Source organism: Rhinolophus sinicus, chromosome 13 (genome assembly GCF_057876585.1).
Source record: "Rhinolophus sinicus isolate RSI-liver-muscle chromosome 13, RSI-T2T, whole genome shotgun sequence".
Taxonomy (NCBI): Eukaryota; Metazoa; Chordata; class Mammalia; order Chiroptera; family Rhinolophidae; genus Rhinolophus; species Rhinolophus sinicus.
In genome coordinates, this window is record NC_142513.1 from 43,275,728 (window position 1) to 43,288,477 (window position 12,750).

The following is a 12,750-nucleotide window of genomic DNA, read 5'->3' on the forward strand; positions in this document are numbered from 1 at the left end:
TACCATACAAAAATGTACAGCCCCACACCTTTTATGTGCAATTCCAAAAAGCAAGAAGCTCTGGATACTGAAATTTTGGTACCAAAACTCAAATGGTGGCTAAAACTGATGTGAACTGAACTGGGAATATGTGAATTTGCTGCAGAAATATTTGTGTTTGGTTATGGAATTGCTCCCCCAGACCTCACTTGGGATGTTATTAAATACATGCAATATTCCCCATCTTACTTTTCTAAAAGCTTGAATTGCTGGATGTTGAAACACAGTTGGACCCAAGGGTTTTGGTTAACATAGTGCGTACCTATCTAAGGTGTGTTCCATGAGGCTCTGTGGGAAGCAGTGTCACACTGAAGCCAACCAGTAAAACTTGTGGCTAATTGTGCTCTGCTGGGAACAGACAATAAGGAACATCATAATTAGAAAAGGAAGATCTTACCCTGTTCATACATAAGAGTTCAGAAAGGAATTGAAGATAAGCTGATGTTATAGTGGACTATTTGGCCTGGACAGGTGCCAGCATCCACTCGATGTCTGGCACACAATAGGTAGAGAGAGGAGAAGAGGGATGATAGAGCAAATAGGACAAAATAGAAACAAATATGTAACCTGAACAAAGGGTGCATAGTATTTCTTTGTACTATTATTATAATGCTTCTATAATCTTGAAGGTAAATCAAAATAATTTCTTTAAAAGTCAATAAAACCTCAAAGGGAGAAGAAAAGAAAGAGAAAAAAGAAGAATATTGTTAGATGTTTCCTCTCTCTTTTCTTTCAGGGGGCTGAAGCTGAAGTGAGGGAACAGAAACACAACAAGATGGGAAGTAAGAGAGTATAAAAGAAAGAAGAAAGACAAATTAGTGGAGGAAAAAGGAGAGAAAGAAGAGAATCACATCTTAAAATCATATTTTAGTGTTATCTAATCCTTCAGTAGTAGCTTACCAAATATCCCAAACTGTGTAGCCCTGGCCAGATTTCTTAATGTTTTATGCCTCAGTTTCTTCATCTGCAAAACAGGAGTAATACAGAGCCCACTAAACAAGATTGCCATGGAGAATAATAAATAGAGAGTTCAGAATACCTCTGGTATATAGTACACACTCAACAGACATTTGCCATCTTTATTCTTGGAGTGCTTATTGTTGTTATTATTGCTTTGTGCCAGGGCTGGTGCACCAACAGCTACATATGCTTTACCCCCTTTTACCTTACAACAGCCCAAAGGGAAGCCACATGTATGGGCAGAGGAGCAGGTGAGCAGTTAGGCTAATCAGTTGCTCCCGCCTCCTCCTCATCCTCCTTCCTCCCTGGGCATTTACTCACAGGTAGTGGTGTTCTGGTAAATGTCTAACAAATGGCCCTCTGGAAAAAAGTGTGTGTGTGTCTGAGTGTGTGTGTGTGTGTGTGTGTGTGTGTGTGTGTTTATTTACTTATAGATTTCACTGACAAAATGAATGGCAAGCACACAATTTACAAACATTAATAAAATACTCTTTATTTTAAATTCAATATAACCAATGGAGTCAAACAGAATGCTTTTGTTGATTTTTGCTGGACTTTTGTATTCATGGCCAACTTATGGTTGTGATTCAACTATAATTTTTGAAAATCAGACTACAAATCAATTCTCGATTCTATCAGATTCAGCAAAGAAGTTGTTCACCTCAATGATGAATGAGTATAGTTCCAACGTGAATGTTGGTTGATATTTTTGTTGATGTTAACTAGTAAAATGAAAGGGAAACAATGAAAATGTGTTGGAATTTCACTTTTTTTTTAATCAATGGTGTGAATAGCTTCTATGCTGAATTGGAGAATAATTTTCAAATACTGGAAGAATATTTCCTCAAATGTACATACTTTCATAATATAATGGCTGCAAAATCAGCACACTTTCAAGTTCAACCTGCTGTATTAACATTTTCCCTACCACTTTCTTAAGTCAAGATAAATAACAAAACAATAATAAATCAAGCTCTGATTTGTAGCATTTGCCAATTTCCATGGTGTAAATAGTCTCATCAGGGCTTATTTCAAGCTACCAACATTATATCATTGAACATGGATTTGGAAAGAGATGCTAGTAGTACACCATTATCTACAGGTATCACAAAAGAGGTAACATTTGAACTTCGGGTTCCAAGAATGGGAAAAAATTTTTATAGACAGAAACGGAGGAAAGGGCATCCCAGGCAAAAGATGAGGTGTGATCAAAAACTAGGGTGAATGTTTAAATTTAAAAAATATATATATATTACAGTAAAAGACACATTGCCATTAATCCCCCTCAAAATACTCCCTCTCACTTCAAACACTCTTACGCCATCATTTTTGCCACTTCTGAAGCAGTTCTGGAAGTCCTCTTTCGTGTCTTTAGTTGTACCGTTGTGGCTGCCTCGATGTCCTGAATCGATTCAAAACATCTACCTTTCATGGGCATTTTGACTTTGGGGAAGAGCCAGAAGTCACATGGTGCCAGAACCAGTGAACAAGATGGATGAAGACATACTATAATGCTTGTATTTGACAGAAATTGCTGTACCAGAAGCAATGTGTGACACGGAGTATTGTCATGATGGAAGATGATTTATGGCACACTTTAAAACACACCTTCTCTCAACTGTAGTTCACGTCCAACTTACTGCACCGAACAAGTTGCAACTTGTCACACACTTACTAAGGTTCATCGCACCGCTTCTGGTATTGAAGATCCCTGACTTTTCATTGGATGACATTCAGCAGCAGCATTCACCGTATTTGTTGATCACATCTCCTTGTACACCTTAAATAAAAGCAAAATAAAAGCAAAATAAGGAAACTACTTTGACATAGAGAGGTAATGAAGAGCCTAGAGAGGACACTAAGACCAGGTGAGATCATGGGAAGGAAATCTGGAGTCAGACTTGGAAGGATTCTGAGTGCCTTTTTTATCCTAAGTACTTTCCCTTTATCTCACTAAAGGTTTGTTTTCTTTTGTTTTTGTTTGGTGGGGGATAATTGGCATGTTTGCATTGTTTGGGTTTATTATTCTGTGGAATGGAATCAGAGGAAACAAAGGGGATAGTGTAAAATAATCAGATCTGATCTTTAAGGCCATTACACTAATAGCCAGAGTCCTGTAGGTGGGGGGAGTTAGGAGGCATTTACAAAAGCCAGTGCCAGAGGGAAGGAAACTCTGTACTAGGTTACAGCAAGACTGTCAGTTTCAGTGGGACTGGATCAGACCTGATGTATCATCATTCATGTCCCCAACAACAATATCAGGGTCTGGCACCTAGAATGTGCTCAACAATATTTGCTAATGAATGAACGCTTGAAATGGAAAGCAGGGGCAAGGGGAAGAGTTCATATCTGTGAAAGCTTCAAGTAGCATCAAGTTCTATATAAATGCAGTGCATTCTTTATCAAAGTAGGTAAGCAAAGTTGTCTGCTTAAACCATTACTGATGAGAAGTTGAAAGTGTTATTTGTAATCCATAATTTTTATTGCAGCCATATATATGTGTTATTGAAGTAATGTAGATAACAAGAGCGTTTTTGAATCTGGGTCACATTTTTTTCTGGGTACCTATATTTTTTACACTACTTTCGTTCTTTGTCACTTCTCCCTTTTCAAGGAGTTAATAATCTGCAAACAGTCTATTAAATGCATTTATGGAAACTGCTAGTTAAGAAATGCTTCTTAGGAGTTCATCTGGGAACAATTTGGGGCCTTTTTTTTTCTCTTTTTTTTAGTTCAAAACTTGCTTTTCCTCCAGGTGGGGAGAAGTTGAGAAAGGTTGTAGTGAAATACAAAAATTAACAGTAAATCCAGATTTTGAAACATTGATAGCTGTATACTTCCTTGTCTAAAACTGGGGCATGACTTTAATACTTTTAAGTACTGAGTTCCTAGATGATAAGAAGTCTGTGTCTTTGGGTTAGCATTGTATGTACAAGGCCAGTTAATCATTACAGTTTTCTCTGCTAATCACCGCAGTGAGGCTGACCACCAGAGCAGGTGAGAAATGATGGATTTCTACCTAAGACTTGGCAGCAAGTGAGCGCCACTGGTTTTATTCTGAAGCTGCTAAGAGATAGCCCTCCTGTCCTGTTCTTATCAATTTTCATTCTTCTGTTTCCTTTAAATTGATGAGACAATGACTCGGTTGTTTGTTTCTTGGTGTTGCTAGTGGCACCTGACTAAGTCCAGGCCTGTGGGTGTTGATCTGGCCTTCCAAGTCTTTGGCTGAGGGGTGGGGAGGACTGGGGCTGGGACATGTCAGGTTTCATTACGTGATGCAATGACTTAATTTGCTGAATCACAATTCCTAATTTTCCTGGAATCCAGGAAACATGACCTTGATTACTCCAGAGTCAAGTTGTAAAGACTACCTATTAGATAATTTCCCTCCTTAAATTGGTATCTCCAAAACAAGGTGTGCCATTTTGTGAAAGTTTTACCAAAGATTAACATAAATAAAAGTGAACATATCATAAATTTACTACCCTGTGAATTTTCACAAACCTAGCACATCCTTTAAACAGCACCCAGATCAAGTAATAGAACACTTCCAGACCTTGGAAGGCCAGGCTAAGCTCCTTTCCAGTCACTTCATCCTCCAAGGGTCCCCACTGTCTGTCCAGCAGCATAGATTAATTTTTGAACTCTAAATAAATTGACTCACACCATATTTACTCTTCTATGCCTGGTTCTGTTTATTCAACCTTATCATAAGTCGCTCATATCTTTTGTGTTTCTGTATATCTTACTCTTTCTCACTGTTGTATACTATTTTTTGTGTGAATATTACTGTTTATTCATTCTAAATGTATCATTTTTTACCTTCAAAATATCTGGGAAAGGAATATCCACCACACCCTAACACATTCAGACTTCCAATCACCGTTTTTTGAATACTCTGTTTTTGAATCCTCTTGTTATCTTCTCTGTCTCCTAAATCCAATTATTCAAATAAACTAATGATTTTGAGGTTTTGTTCGCCTCCTCATTAGATCCACCTCATAACATCACTTAAGAGCACACGTCTGACTGCATCTCCGTCTACTCAAAACATTTACCAATGCAGTCCCCTCACCTAGGCACCCATAGCCCTCCACAGCCTGTCCTTTTCTTGTAATTTCTTTACCCTACTTTAAAAGCACTTGACCTAATTTTTATTTCTGGGACTACATCAGTGTTTTGTTTTTTGTTTTTGTTTGTTTGTTTTGTTTTGTTTTGTTTTTGCCTCTGGTCACTTAATCAAGTCTTGACCATGTAAGTCACTTCTCCCCCATATACAACTGTCACAAACTGCCAACCCATCCTGGAAGACCCAGCTCATGTTGTCCCCAGCCCTGATGCCCAGGATACCATTCTGTAAAGATCTGCCTCTCCTGCTCCACTGTGAGCTTTTAGGTGGCTGAGATCTCAATTTCCCCTCCAGGCTCTTGCCTTTGTTCAGGTATCTGCTCCCTGGCTCCTTTAGACATTCCCTGGTTACGCTCTGTCTCTCTTTTCCAGAACAATAACTGAGGGATGGTATACCTTTCAAGGGCTGTGGATCTTACAGAGGTGAGTGAGGAGTGGAGAGCTATTCTGGTGACTAGTTAGAGAAGATTCATGTCCAGGCTTGTTTTCCTCTGAAAACTCTCACTGAGTGTACTTACTCGGGATTGTTCTCTAGAAAGAATGAAGAGAGAACAGTGTACACATGAGCAGCTAAAATGCCAGAAGTCACATCAAAATCCTGCAAGTTTAATGTGCTTAGAAGTGGCAAATGGGAAGTGGAGACAGAACAAAGAGGAGGGAGTATGAAGCAAAATAGAGGAATCTTTACATCATTGTTGTTCTATTTATGCAAAAGAATCCTTGGTCGGAAAACAGAATCATCATTTACACTGAAATATCACAGTTACCTTACTTTTTATCTAACATTCCTAGCAGTTATTGTCATAGAAAGCCTTTTTCTGACTTGTGAATTTACGTGAGAAGTCTCCCAATGGTAGAAAATTTAAATTACAGGTAGTTAGACATTTAATGTAGCAATATTTCTAAAATTAATATGATCATGTAAAGTCAGGATTTCCCAGAAAAATATACTCTTGGTCGTGTTGTTACTTATTGGAGAGCTCATTCCATTTCCATTGATTAGACTTTCTGTATGATCTTGGAAAATAATTTCAACAAGAGACTGTCTAACTGAGTTCAGAAGAAATCAAAGTGAATACCTTCAAAATCTAAGAGTTTGCTGAAAACAATTTCATGCAGAGGGGAGAAATGAAGCAATGAATCTAAGTTAGCAAGTTAAAAATTGACCAGTTACATCAATGTCAATTCTCAACATGTCCCTTCCTCTCTTGGCATGTGACCTCAAGATTATCACCTGAAGAAAATAAGTTCTATGAGAATAAAATTGATCTATAATTGGCTAGGATTTATACTGCGGTTTAAACAGCTCGTTCATATTCTCTTTGTACCCTAAAAGACCAGTTCAAAAGCTGTGAAGAACGTAAAGCAAGAAGCAGCTGGAAAAAAGAGTCTTGAAATGATAAATGTAATGTTTCATGTCAGCAACTGGAATTTTTTTGCAGTGTTACTGTCTTGGCCTGCTGACAGCATGTTTTAATGGCCTGGTTGCTCCATGGGTTGACATGGCAACCATGGAAAATGCCATAAATATCTCAGTTGTGGATGTAAATGGTATGTTTACATTGTGTGGGTGTATTGTATGACATGTGGTGGCTGTTGTCCCATCCAGTTGGAAACGTCTGGAATTGACAGCCATTTTTTAGAGCCATTTGAGCTAAAATGACTCTCATGACAAATACTTTACTGCAAGTCCAGAGCTGTGTGTTTTTGTGTATGTTTGAGAAACTAAACTCAGTGTTTAATGGACCATAGGGCCTTAACATTGCCAAGTAACATAAGCCACTTTCTCTTTCCCAGTCCAGGCAATGTTAGAATCCTTTTGCATCAAATACAGTAGCAAGCAACTAAGACATTTATTCAAAATAGAATTTAGTGAGCATTTCCATAGATTTACTGAAATCAAAATCCTAGAGTTGGAAAGATTTTTGAAATAACTTCAAGTCCAATGATTTTCTTCCTTAGACAAAGTAATAAAAATGTGGCTTATTTGCTTCATGCTTCAAGTTCTCTAAGGAAAGCACTGATATCTATACTTCTCTGTGCTTAGTAGATTTTTGTGCACTCAAAGAAATGTGAATCATGTTTTAAAAAAATAAAAGGAAAAGAGCCTAAAAATTGGTTGTGTTGCATTTCCCCCAAAGGCCACCAGAAAAACCTACTTATCAAGCAAAACTATGTTTATAAAGGCCCTTTGTAAAGGAAACAAAAAGTAGTCATTGAAGAGTAAACAAATTTATCACTTCTTAGTAAGAGAGAACATCATCTTGATGGGTCTTAGTGACTTAAAAAGAAAATTAAGGTAGGATATCAATAGCACCTTTAGGACCCAGGCTGATAATACTTTTTAAGGTGGTTCTTGCCAGATGGAGAACTGGCTGCAGCTGGGCAGAATTTATGATATTACAGTTTTAAATTAGTGGGCACAGCAAGGCAAGGATTTTGAAGTCTTGCTAAGGAAGCTCTTAGTTTTTAACTAAAGTGTTTAGTTGGTTTATGGTCTCAACTTCCAGAAACAGGGATCCTTTGAACAAGCAGCATAGCCACTTTCGCTTGGTCTCAGTATTATTTAATATACAGACAAGAACGAATAACTAGTTTTAGTATTAACACATGGTCAAGCAATTATAGTTGTTTCTGTTCTCAGAAGCATCCTTAATCATAATCTTTTGGGGCCTTGTTAATTCATTCACCCTTTCACTAATCATATATTGAGCATTAGCTGAATGTACCCACTTAGGATATAAAAGTAAGATTTGATGCCTGCTCTCAAGGAACTGGCAATACATACTCTTGGGTCCTTTTAATGTGTTATTATTCTGTTAGATTCTTCTAAGCTGCAAAGAGCCAAGGCAGGCTCAGGTAACCACAGATGAGAAATTTTATCATAAGAACTTTCCAGGAAATTAGAAAACGCAAGAAACTATCTGAGCAGCTACAAAGTCAAGCTTCATGGAGACCAAAAACACTTTTTACCATAGTTCGGGATATTAGAGGAGCTCTGGCAATCCTACAGCCACTCCGAGAGGTCCTATCTAATTTCCTGGAAGAAAGGAATGATTAGTTGATTAGTCACAGTCTGGGATAGAAGTCCACTATTTTCCCAGATTTTCATACCAGATCAACTTATCCACCAGCTCACTCACCATTGTACCCCTAGATCAGTGTCAGGATCCAGTTGTGTGTCACTACATCATGGCTAAGTCCTTACCCAATCAACCATGGCTCGTGAAACAGGTTACATGACAATACATATAAGAAGTTACCTGGGCTTTCTTTGCTCTCAAAGCTCCTCATATGGTAGGCTCTCAAAGACCCAGGGTGAATATACACTAGTTGGTAAAGTCATAAAATATTAGAACTTGATAACACAAGGTATTTCAATTACATGCATTTTTTTCTTTATATATAATATCTCATCCAATCCCACTTCCTTTAGTTAAAACCAAAACTTTCAGGTCAAACTTAGATGTCTTTACTGAAGTTATTTTGTTGCTTTGCTTTTTTTTTTTTTTTTTTTTTACTTTTTCATGACACAGTATCCTGTTAGATTCAAAATAATTATGGAGAATATCTCAATGAAAAAACAGATAGAAACAACCAGAGAATTGAAATAAAAAATTATTAAAATCTTATTCTTTATTTTCCTTTCTTTTTCTTTCACTTTAATCTTGGTTTTTCAGAAGAAGCAAAATATTGTCAGTGAAGAATAGACAAATTTGTCACATCTTAATTTAATGGTAACGAATTGCCTTCAATCATTGAACTTTATTTCTTTGTCTTGGGATCAAATTGTAACTATGGAGCCTGGTGTAACATGATGCCTGAGAGAAAAGGGTTTAACATCATTGAAGGTAACAAGGGTTGTCCTTCTCACTTCCATCAGATATTGATGTATTTGGTTTACAGACCTATTCATCACAGTGTTGTAAGCAGTCATCCATCATGTCAAGAGGGGGCCTTGTCTCCCAGATTTCTAATTTACCATGTTCAAATCTCAGAATTAGCAATGAAAAAGTAAAAATTCCTCTGTATTTTTCCATATACAACACATGGAGGCCTGTAGTACACAGAAAACTCCTTCAGTTAAACCATTCCTGTCTTATAGAATATCTTCATTGTGAGTGACCAAATTTTCAGGTCACTCTCTTCATGGCTAGCTTCTATGACTTTCCAAGTGACACGTCATGGGAGGGATAGAAGCAGAGTCATAAGTAAAAGGGTCAGAAATGTAGTGCTCAGATATAAAGAAGAAATGCCTCCAGAAGCAACAATACTCTAGTAGCAATGAGTACACTTAGCACCCAAATCTTGGCTTGTAATACCTTTCTCCAGTCAAAGGAACCAGCGTTCCTTGAAGAAGTGGCTGATTCTAGGAGTGGGGCAGAGAATATACAAGGTGATCCTATGCAATTTATAGTGCCTAGAAACAAGAAAATGCTAGGAGGAGGAGGAGGAGGAGGAGGAGAAGAAGCACACAATAAAGGAGGAATATCAAAGGGACACAGGAGCCAAATGAAAGAACTCCTATTGATCAAAGCTGGAAAATTTTGAGCAATAAAATAAATAAAATAGTATTAGACTATGAAACAAAGTATTAAATAAATATCTATGAGTTTAATAAAATAAATCAATAAATGTGGTAGAATAGACAAACCTCCCATGGAGAAAAATCCCCAATATTTTATGTAGATATTCCGCCCTCCCACCTTATGGAGCATAACCCACCACTCCTCACATGTGAGCTGCACACAGTGACTGCCTTCCAAAGAGCAAGGTATGGAAAGAGGAGAAAAGAATAACTTCACAATGGATAAAACTGACAAACACCACCTCATCCAGGTGGATCAAGATTAACATTAATAATGGTGTCATTTTGACAGTATGTACCTTTGATATACTGTGATGAAAATAGCACTTTACTTTTGTGGTCTTCTTCCCCAAAACTCATAACCCAGTCTAACCATAAGGAAAATATTAGACAAATCCCAATGAGTGACATTTTACAAAATGTCTGACTGGCACTCCTCTAAACTGTCAAGGTCATCGAAAACAAGGGAAGTCTGAGAAACTGTCACAGCCAACAGGAACCTAAGGAGATATGACAAGTGAATGTAGTGTGGTGTCCTGGATGAGATCCTGGAACAGAAGAAGACATTAGGGAAAAACGAAGAAAAACTGAATAAAGTACGGACTTCAGTTAATAATAATGTATCAATTATTTTAAATTATTAGAAAGACAAAAGAAACGTTACGTATTTATTTTTCCAGTTTACATGATCCCCCCTCACAATGCTCCGCCCCTTTGAGTAGTGAAGCTAAAGCCAGCACTGTGCCGACTCCTGGCGTTGAAACAGCACCAGTTTCTCTTTCCTGAATCTGTGTTAGGCACTGTTCAGACCAAACAAAAACAACTTACATGCTTGTTCCAGGAATAATTGATCTTCAGAAATTAGACTGTGAATCAGCTAAAATGGTTTACTCATCAAAATCAGCAGCTTACTCATCAAGTCGCCATCTTGTGGGGCTCACCAATCCAAAGCTGTCAGTTCATAAACTCTGCCCAGTCCCAAACTGCTCCTCACTTTGCAAAACCTTTAAAAGAGCAAACTCGGATTTCTGCATTCTGAGACAGTACGCATCAGGGTGGTGTTCTCCCACGCAGTAGTAGATCTAATAAACTTAGTTTTGTTTCATCAACATGCTTTCCTGGGGTCTTCTGGGAAGTTGACAGTCAACAGTAATAAGATGGGGGAAAGAAAAGAGAGCTTATTCTTACCTTTAAGAGTGTCTTAGTATCTTCAGCCTTAACACAATCACATTCAGGTAAATATTCAGTTGAATCAAAGTTCAGCTCCTATCATGGCAGTTTCTAATCTTCCCAGTCCAAGATGGTGACTGTGGATGCTTTGGGCTTTGGGTGCTTGGCAGAGGAAGGAGGAGCTTTGATGCTCTAGATCTTGGCTGGCCTCAGTCTTTTGTCACTGACCATTTCTGCAGCTCACCAACATGTGCCTGCCTTCTGGTTAAGCAGGTTGAGTGTGTCTCTATCTCTGTAGTCTCATAAATTCCCCTGAGTTTTGGTTTTAACCACCAATTTGGTCTGCAGTGGAGATATTAACATAGGTTAGTGGGTATTTTGTCTCCACCACAGTGGTACTGCCTCACAGGTGCAACAGCTGTCCATGTTTTCTATGCAGCAGGAGAGGACTTGTGCATCCTTCTCACACTTCACAACAACTCAAGTAGGATCTGGTGGCTAATTTAGTTCTTCTTTCTGCCTAATCAGGCTGTTGTGCCATTGTCACTCAACTGTGGCCACCGTCTGAGTGCTCTCCAAGCCACCATTTTCAGTTTTTGGTTTCCTCAACTTAACACTTTTCCCCAACTAAAATTTCAATCCAGACAGGGGAGATCACATCACAGGTCACTGACCACTCACTTCCTCCTGCTTTGACACTTTTCTCTGCACTGACCTTCCCTCTGAGATGGGGAAATGTTTCCCTTCCCTGTCTATCAAGGAACTTCCCCTGTATTATGGCTTCCTCTTGAGTGATATGGTGACATTTCTGGTATCTGTAGCAGCTGGACAATGTGTCATTCAGAACCCACTTCGAGGAAGGACTGGTTACCCAGCTGTAAGGAATGTGGTTAGTTGACAACTTCCAGCTGCTTACTCTATTAGTCTTCCATTGCTTTCCAGCTGTGATGTTCTCCTTGGGGTGACTCCCAGACAGTGACTGTGCAGTGGTACCTGGACTTGGCCATTTCCTCCCAACAAGAGACCACTCTATGGGCAATCTTTATGCTAGAACTCCTTGTTGGTCTAAGAGAGACTTCCCTTAGTCTCCTTCCCGCACCTCTCATTTCACAGGAGTCAAACCTACATCATTGCCTGAAGTCTCGCGCTGTCAATGCCTGCTTCTTCTCTTCTTTGTCATAGGCATTAACCACGATAAATCTCTTGCTCTTTTAACTTCTTCTTGGCATCTGCTTCCTGGAGGACCCAAAAATGTTGATGAATGGCTAACAGTAAACACAACTTATGAAAGAACAGGTGAAAAATCCTTCAGGCTCCAATTTTCATACCCAAATTTATACAACTAGCTCTCTTAAGAAAAATGTTATGCTGGATATTTTCCTTTTGTCTTCCAGATGCAACACCCACCCTTCTTTACGCTACTCTGCTTGGGAGCCTGGTCCTTACAGACTACATCATCTACTCTTTTCCCTTCTGGCCTCTAGCTGGGCTCAGCTCATAGAAATCACCAGCAGGAGATTGGAAGGTAGGAAAGGGTGAGATTGGGTAGGTAATCTCCCCAGCTTTCTCACCAGTGAGTCACCACGGGTTGTCTGTATTCTACTGCTGCAGGCCCCAGCTCCTATCAGTGGGTGGTACCTCTCAGGGATCTGGTAACTACTTCTTTCCCTTGCCACATCAGGTCCATGGTCGGTAACAGCTCCCCCTGTGGCTGGCCCTGGGGTACTCCACCATCCTGTAGATTCCCAACACCACCCTCCCCACACTTTATATTAATACATAGTTGGGTATGCCTGCCAGGACACTGACTGACTAAAACAGAGACCAAACACAATTTTATGAAGTTATCCAATTGCACTTGACAC

General features: G+C 38.9%; 1 long non-coding RNA gene across 4 annotated transcripts in view; it reads right to left on the reverse strand.

Moving 5' to 3' along the window:
* Window positions 1-1,495: 1,495 nt before the first annotated feature.
* The window catches only part of LOC148756056 (uncharacterized), a 187,881-nt gene continuing 176,626 nt past the window's right edge, over window positions 1,496-12,750 (reverse strand). For 3 of the 4 annotated variants that reach the window (XR_016018242.1, XR_016018238.1, XR_016018239.1), the window contains 3 exons: window positions 8,101-8,167; window positions 5,524-5,658; window positions 1,496-2,779 (listed from right to left, as the gene is read on the reverse strand). This is a non-coding gene — a long non-coding RNA (uncharacterized LOC148756056). The remainder of the gene's footprint in view (window positions 2,780-5,523; window positions 5,659-8,100; window positions 8,168-12,750) is intronic. The other variant, XR_016018240.1, reaches the window with a different exon arrangement.